The sequence below is a fragment of the Balaenoptera musculus genome, chromosome 20 (assembly GCF_009873245.2).
Source record: "Balaenoptera musculus isolate JJ_BM4_2016_0621 chromosome 20, mBalMus1.pri.v3, whole genome shotgun sequence".
Classification (NCBI taxonomy): Eukaryota; Metazoa; Chordata; class Mammalia; order Artiodactyla; family Balaenopteridae; genus Balaenoptera; species Balaenoptera musculus.
In genome coordinates, this window is record NC_045804.1 from 2288820 (window position 1) to 2296209 (window position 7390).

General features: G+C 38.2%; 1 pseudogene; it reads right to left on the reverse strand.

Moving 5' to 3' along the window:
* Positions 1 to 3961: 3961 nt before the first annotated feature.
* LOC118886250 lies at positions 3962 to 4802 on the reverse strand (annotated as a pseudogene).
* Between the last annotated feature and the right edge of the window lie 2588 nt (positions 4803 to 7390).

The following is a 7390-nucleotide window of genomic DNA, read 5'->3' on the forward strand; positions in this document are numbered from 1 at the left end:
GCCAAGACATGGAAGCAATCTAAGTGTCCATCAACAGATAAATGGTTATAGAAGATGTGGTATATATATTCAATGGAATATTACTCAGCCATAAAAATGAATGAAATTTTGCCATCTGCAACAACATGGATGGACCTGAAGGATATTATGCTTTGTGAAATAAGTCAAACAGAGCAAGACAAATACTGTATGTTATCACTTGTATGTAGAATCTAAAAAATAAAACAAATTAAAAAAAAGAAGAATGCCTGGAAAATCATAAAAGCTCAAAAAATGTTACTTGTTGTTGCTGATATTCTTTCTCTTCCTCCTCCTCCTATTATCCTGGAGCCCCACAGAGAAGACACGAATAATTCTATAGAAATATGTCCAGAATTCAGGGCACAAAGCAAGAGAGGTAAAAGTAAATATTCCTCCTGGAAGCTAAACTCACCATCAAAAGTCCACCATGAAAGAGAATCAGCAGACCAAAAAAAAAAAAAGGGACTATTAGCAATCTCAAGTACTGAAGATAATAAAAATTATGATAGAGACTATAAAATATATAACTAAAAGGTTAAAGAAGTAATATAGGTTAGTTAAAATAGGAGACAATGAAAAGGAAGACTAATAGGAAAATAACCCATTATAATTTAGACACTTACAGTGATTAATAACAGTTAAGATTAAAAACTTATGGATAAGTTTTATAGCAGATTAGAAACAGCTAAACAGAAAATTAATAAACCAGAAATACCTCTGAAGAAATCATATGAAATTTAGTGCAAAGACAGGACAAGATGGAAAAATATTGAAGAGAGATTAAAAGACATGAAAGACAGAATGAGGGTGTCCAGCACATCTAATAGGCATTTTATAATAAGGAAAATAAAGAGAATAAATAAGAGGAATTGTTCAAAGATAAAATGTATGAGATTTTTGAGGAATTGAAGACATGAGTCCTCAGATTAGAAAATCAATGTATCCTGTGTAGAGTTAAAAACAAACAAAAATCCAACAACTATGTTGCAGTAAGCTTTCAAAACATGGGATAGAAAGAAAGAGGAGAAGGGGAAATATTAAAAAATAATAAAATAGAAAAAGACAGATTATCAACCCAGGATCAACAGCCAAAAGATGTCATAAAACAATGGAATAATACCCTCAAAGAGCCGAGAGAAAATGAACCGTTAACCTCAAATTCTATACCCAGCTAAATGTGCATGAAATAAAGATATCTTTATAGCTCATTTATCCTGTGCAGCAGGCTGAAAGAATACTAAAGGAGATACTGTAGTTTAAAATAAAATCATAGTTTTTTAAAAGTAAATTAAACTCAGACAGAAAAAGCTGAGTGTCAGAGGGTTTGACAGATAAGTTGCCAAAACTAGGTATTCATTTACTGTAAACAATTTTGTGGAAGAGGAAGCAGAACTTCCCGTCATCCTACACGTTTCTTCAGTCTCTGCTGATGGAATCTTAGAGATTTCTATGATTTTGTAGAGCTTTAATTGCTAGTTGAGAACACAGATGGACTTGGCATGGGAATGGATAATATTAGGGTTTTCACATGTGTATTATGCCACTGTTTTCCTCAGAGTTTGTTGTAAGGGGCTCAAAGTTATCTGGATTACTGTCTTCATCTATTTGTCACTAGAAATATCCCATTTCACCTAAAAAGCAGCCCTTGTGAGCCCTTGTGGGAGGGCAGGCATTTGAAAGAGAATATTCTTGAATGGGGTGGGGGGACAGTGGTAGAATCAGAAGCACAGGTGTGGATTTTGGCCTTATAGAGAAGAATGTTATTCATTCACACTAACGGGAATGAAATTCACATTAATGGGAAGAAAGTCAGAGTCTATGGGTCCAGTGAAACCTGGCTGGTTGCCGAGGTTGTGAAAGCTTATGAAGACATTCTCTTTTAATTGCTTCAATTTCACAGTCAAGTGGAAAGCAATGTCTTCTCCTGAGAGTGAAAGAAAAGAATGAGGTGTTCAAGTGTGAGAAGCAATATACTTGACTGTCATTTAGTTAGTTATCCAATCCTGTGAAAGAGTGAATACATTATGGGGACATAGTGGAGTTGGCAGACAGAAAACCATGGCTCCACTTGAAGCCAGTGTTCATTCATGTAAAGTGAGACTTTCCATTCATTTTGTTCATGTGTGTCTTCTACCAGTGTTGATCTCCCTAATACAGGTTTAATGAAAGTTGGGGTCTTCCCAGGCAATTACGATGAAGGGTGGGAGGGTCAAGCATTGAACGTACACATGATGGAGGGGCTCCTGGCTGAGGACCCCTAAGTGGAGATGGTAAGATACCTCTTCTTTCTTGCCAACTTGATTTGGTCCACTGGCTCCTAGATTACGCTTTCAAGTCCATGTTAGAGTGCGTTCTCACTGTGTCTGGAAAGATGGTGAACTTTGGGTGGCTTGGCTGTCCAAGGTTATATGCAAGCTTTAATGAGGTAAAACAAAATATGTGGTCATGATTCACCTTCTAAATAATGAAACTTTCAAGTAAACTAGAACTTAGCAGTTTAGCAGCATATCAGAGCTAGCCACAAGTTTCCCGGAATTTTAGCTGCAGCAGGAATTTTAGCCGTCTATTTCTTCTCCTTTTGCATGTTTTTCTCTTACAAGCTTCTATATTTTGCTTATCTGCTTTATGAAGAACATATACAGACATCCATCTGTGGCCAGAATGACCAGGCTTAGATATCAGGATTATACCAGCATTGCCCTAGGACAAAATGTCAGCACCAGGGGTTTGCAGATGTGTCTATAGAGCTGCCCCAGCTGCCAGCACGTCAGTGCTCACTCAGACCTCTGGGACAGAGCGCGAACGAGCTCGATTGGGTTTGGCACTGCTCTGGCTCCAATCTGTTGTTATCCTTAGTTTGGAGGCACATGACGTAGGTGCAGCTGTTAGAGGCCCACCCCGTGAGTCTGCCAAAAAGAGATAAAGCTGTCCCCAGAAAAGGGGAAATTGTTGTGAGCTTGGCAAGCACTTCCAAATGTGACTCATACAGAATTCTAAATAGTAGTACTTTTTAAGAATTTCCCTGTTTCTGGAGTTAACTGTGTTACTTTTTTAGAGCACCTTGCTGATTATTCTGCTAAGGTTCAATCTTTCTATAGTTGAATTCTCCTCATCTGGGCAATAATTTTTTCCATTAATGGCCCATATCACAGAGGTCTAGATTGCCCAGCATGATGGTCAGTTGTTGTGGACACTCTTGGCAACTGATTAGGTCAATGTTACTTTTCTTTTTTCTTTCTCTTTTTTTTGCAGCGTTCGTAATGTACTACGTGGTCATCACCGTGGTGGTGTTATCTGGTGAGACACTTTTTTTCTCTGCTACAGGGATAAGCCCTGCCAAGCCAATGATGTAGCACAGATAGACCGCAGACAGACCAGTCTCCCAAGGCACAGAAGAGAAACCTAGTACTCCCATTACAATTCTTTATAGGTTGAAGTTTACAGTCTGGTTTATACTGAATGCATTTCAGGTAAGTTCTTCCCTAATGACATATGGAAAAGCAGAATAATCAGATGGATAAGCTGCTTCCAGATCCAACTTCTAGGGCTGGCCTGTGGACTGAAATGTCATTGATGGAAGTTAGACACTAATGGCCTTTAATTCCAAAGTGCCTGGGTATCCTTGACCTTAACTTTTTGATCTTTTTCTTCCAGTACTACCACCATACTCATCTTACTGAAGTCTGCGGCATCGCCCACTAAGCACAAAAACTGCACATGAACATTTCTAGCTGCATCATGTGCCTAGCACAGAGGCTCATAGGGTAGGTGGTTCAATATATGGTGAAATGAAGTAAATTTTAAAATATATCTGCTTCATCAGAAAGTATTTTATTTTTATAAGAAACAGGAAAAAAATCTTAAAAATTGTATAAAAAAGGAAATTATAGGAACAGCCTCTAAACTCTATTGCTGATCAGTTCAAAAGCTCACAAGGGCTTTAGGTTATAACATAATAGGTAAGTCCCCCCTACCCCCCTCAGATCTCTGATAGCCTCTTTCAGTGTCATAAAATATTCACTATCAGATGAAACCTCTTGTCAATTTTCAAAGCTGTGAAGTCCTGTATGTCAGCTTCCACTATAAAATAATGACCTTTGGTATCCTTTCTTTATCAGTAAATCTGTGATAGAGATTTCTGGCCACAGAACTCATAGACTTTGTTGGTTGATGTAGGCTCTTATATTTACTAACTACTGCCTTGTTGATTTCTTTACTAACAGCATTAATTTGATAATAGGATAAGCGAGATTTCATATATGAAGGAATACCACTGCAGAAGATATCAATGGCATTCTTTAACATGGTATTCACAGTACTCCTTTGTTCTTTGGGGAACTTCTTTGTGAGTGTAGATTCTTCCATTTTGGTTCTTCTGTGTCAAGATCATGTCCCTAATAAAGCTTTAGGTTACTCTTACTTGAGGAAAACAGGGAGGACTCTTTTCTTTGAGATGTTCCACATCTTTATAATCTTCTGCAAGAGATTCATAGTGGTCCTTGAGTGAACTGTTAGTTTTTCATACTGAATTTCCAATTCTAATTTATTTAGAAGTTCATTTGCTACAATGATCTCATCTCCATATTATTTCATATAGTCTTTAAGGTAGGTTCTTGGCTACAGTTTCTTAATGATAGTTTTTTTAAAAAATATTGCCAATCTTATCATTAATATGGGAGCATAATTGTTTCAGATCTGAGGTCATCCTTTATGCCTCTCATAAAGTCTAGTAGCAAAGGCCAATGTTATTTTTTTTAAAAACATTTTTCCTTTTTGTTTTTCCTTTCTTCCTTTTTTCGGAGGTTGGTAAGCTAACCCCTCTCTTTGCCTTCCCCTCCCTTTCTCTCTGTAAAATGAGTAAATACAAGATTCCTCAAAATAGAATTAAATTGCACTTCACTTAAATTGCAACCACAGCCTGGGGATGGCTTTAGCTGAGTATCCAAAGTCCTTCCTAGTATTTTTTTTTCACTCCATGTGATCCCCAAGCTGGCTCTGAGGAGGGAAGAATACAACAATACGGTGGTCCCTGGTAGAACGAACATTTTCTTCCTCAGACTAACCTCTGCCATCTCTTCAGTGCTAGATGAGACTTTCCCTTAGCTTGATCGTGCTTCCAGGACTCCCCCCACTGAGGAGGGAGAACAGAATAGGGGCTTTCAAATTCTGCTTCACTTTTTATTGATCACCTTGCTCATCCATTGGAGAAGTGTGTGTGTGTTGACTCCTGGTATCTTCCTTTTAGTTCAGTAAATGATGTTTGGGTTGCTAACAAAATTATCTGGGGGTTATAATGAGAGTCTGGGACCTTTTGTAGTCCCATTATAGATGTATATTTCTGCCATCTTTTTTGGTTTTTTTTGTTTTTTTCATTTTAGTAAATAGAGTAAGGGTACTCTGGAAATGGGCACTTGACTTGTACTGATGTCCAACAGTCTCTAACTCCTTCCTTTCTTGGGAGATTCCTGCTTTAGAGGAGCTGACTTTCACGTGGAGTCAGGGACCTGGCTGCAATGTACCGGGAAACTCCTCGGAGATTCCAGTGTTGAAAGCCTAGGCATGTACAGAACCTTTGACCCAGGCATTCTAGGAATGTACTCCAAGTGATTAGGTAGATAATTGCCAAAGACCTACGTACAACATTCTTAGTTGCAGCATTGTTTACAAAAGGGATGTTTAGAAAGAACCTACATATCTTTCAATCAATTTTCAACTAAAAAATTTTGGGTACATCCAAACACTGAAATAATATACAAGCATCACAAAAAATGACATAGATATATAATCAGCTGGTAAGGTGTGATGTTCACAGTATGCTGTTAAATAAGACAATTACGAAACAGTAGATATGCTATTATCCTGCGTGTACAGGATAGAAAAATGTATTAGCTAAGCAAGAGAATTTTCATACTTTAGACCGGTTTACTTTGTATGATGTTTTACAGCAATCATGCATTATGTCAGAATTATTTTAAATTATATTTTTAAAACTCAAAAGGATTAAATTTGCCATTGTAACTATTTTTAAGTGTACAATTCAGTGACATTAATTACATTCTCAATATTGTGCAACCATCATCGCTATCTGGTTCCAAAACTTTTTCATTATCCAAAACAGGAAATCTGTTGACTATTAAGCAATAACTCCCCATTCTCCCCTCCCCCAGCCCATTATAGCCTCTATTGTTCTTTCCACTTCCATGAATTTGCCTATTCTAGATATTTCATAGAAGTGTCCCTATTCAGACAACACCTGTGTGTAGTTTATTTCAAGAAAATCATGTTATATGTATATTTACAACAATTTTTAAAAATCGAATAGATTGAGACATTGAGAATTTCTGGGCAATAAATGCTCATTGGTTTTATTTGTAACCGTGAGTATTTTTAATCCAATCCAGAGCCATCCCGCTAGGTCTTCTGAGGCACTGGCTTCTGTATTCGTCCCATCTGCATCCTGCACTGCTGTGCTTCAAACACCCGCATGTTGCAGGCATTCGGGCATCAGGAACTGCCTTCGGGCTCTGCTTCCAGCCTGGCATTCTCACTGCTGCTTCTCACTCCTTTCAGGGTGGCTTCTGCATCAGTTGGTTCTCCTGCCACGTCGGGAACAAACCACATTTTGCAAAGATCTTGTTGTTTGCCTGAGCTCCTGTTCCTCCTAGGTGCTCCACGGATCGCTTTCAGGCTGACTTTTTTCCCAGCTTCATTGTAAGTTTTAAGGTATACAAAGTGTTGATCTGATACACTCCTATATGGCAAAATGATTACTGTGTGTTAGCTGACACCTCCACCACGTCACGTAACCATTTCTTCTCTGTGGTGAGAAGATTTAGGATCTACTCTCCTAGCAACTTTCAAGTATATAATACAGTACTGTTAACTATGATCATTGTGCTGTATATTACATCCCCAGAACTATTCATCCTATAACTTGAAGTGTATACCTCTTGGCCAATATCTCCACATTTCTCCCACCCCCTGGAAACCACCACTCTACTCTGTTTCTATGAGTTCAGCTTTTTTCGACTCTACATTTAAGTGAGATCATGCAGTTTTTGTCTGTCTCTCTCTGACTTATTTCACTTAGGATAATGCCCTCAAGGTCCATCTATGTTGTCACAAATGGCAGGATTTCCTGCTTTTTCGTGGTTGAAAAATATTCCTGTGTAAGTGAGTACGTGTGCATGTGTGTGTGTGTGTGCATGACCTTCTTTATCCATTCACTTGCCAAAGGACGCTTAGGTGGTTTCCACATCTTGGCTATTGTGAATAATGCTGCAGTGAACGTGGAAGGGCAGATATCTCTTCAATATCCTGTTTTCAGTTTCTTTGGATATATATCCCCTCGTAGGGTTGCCGGATCATA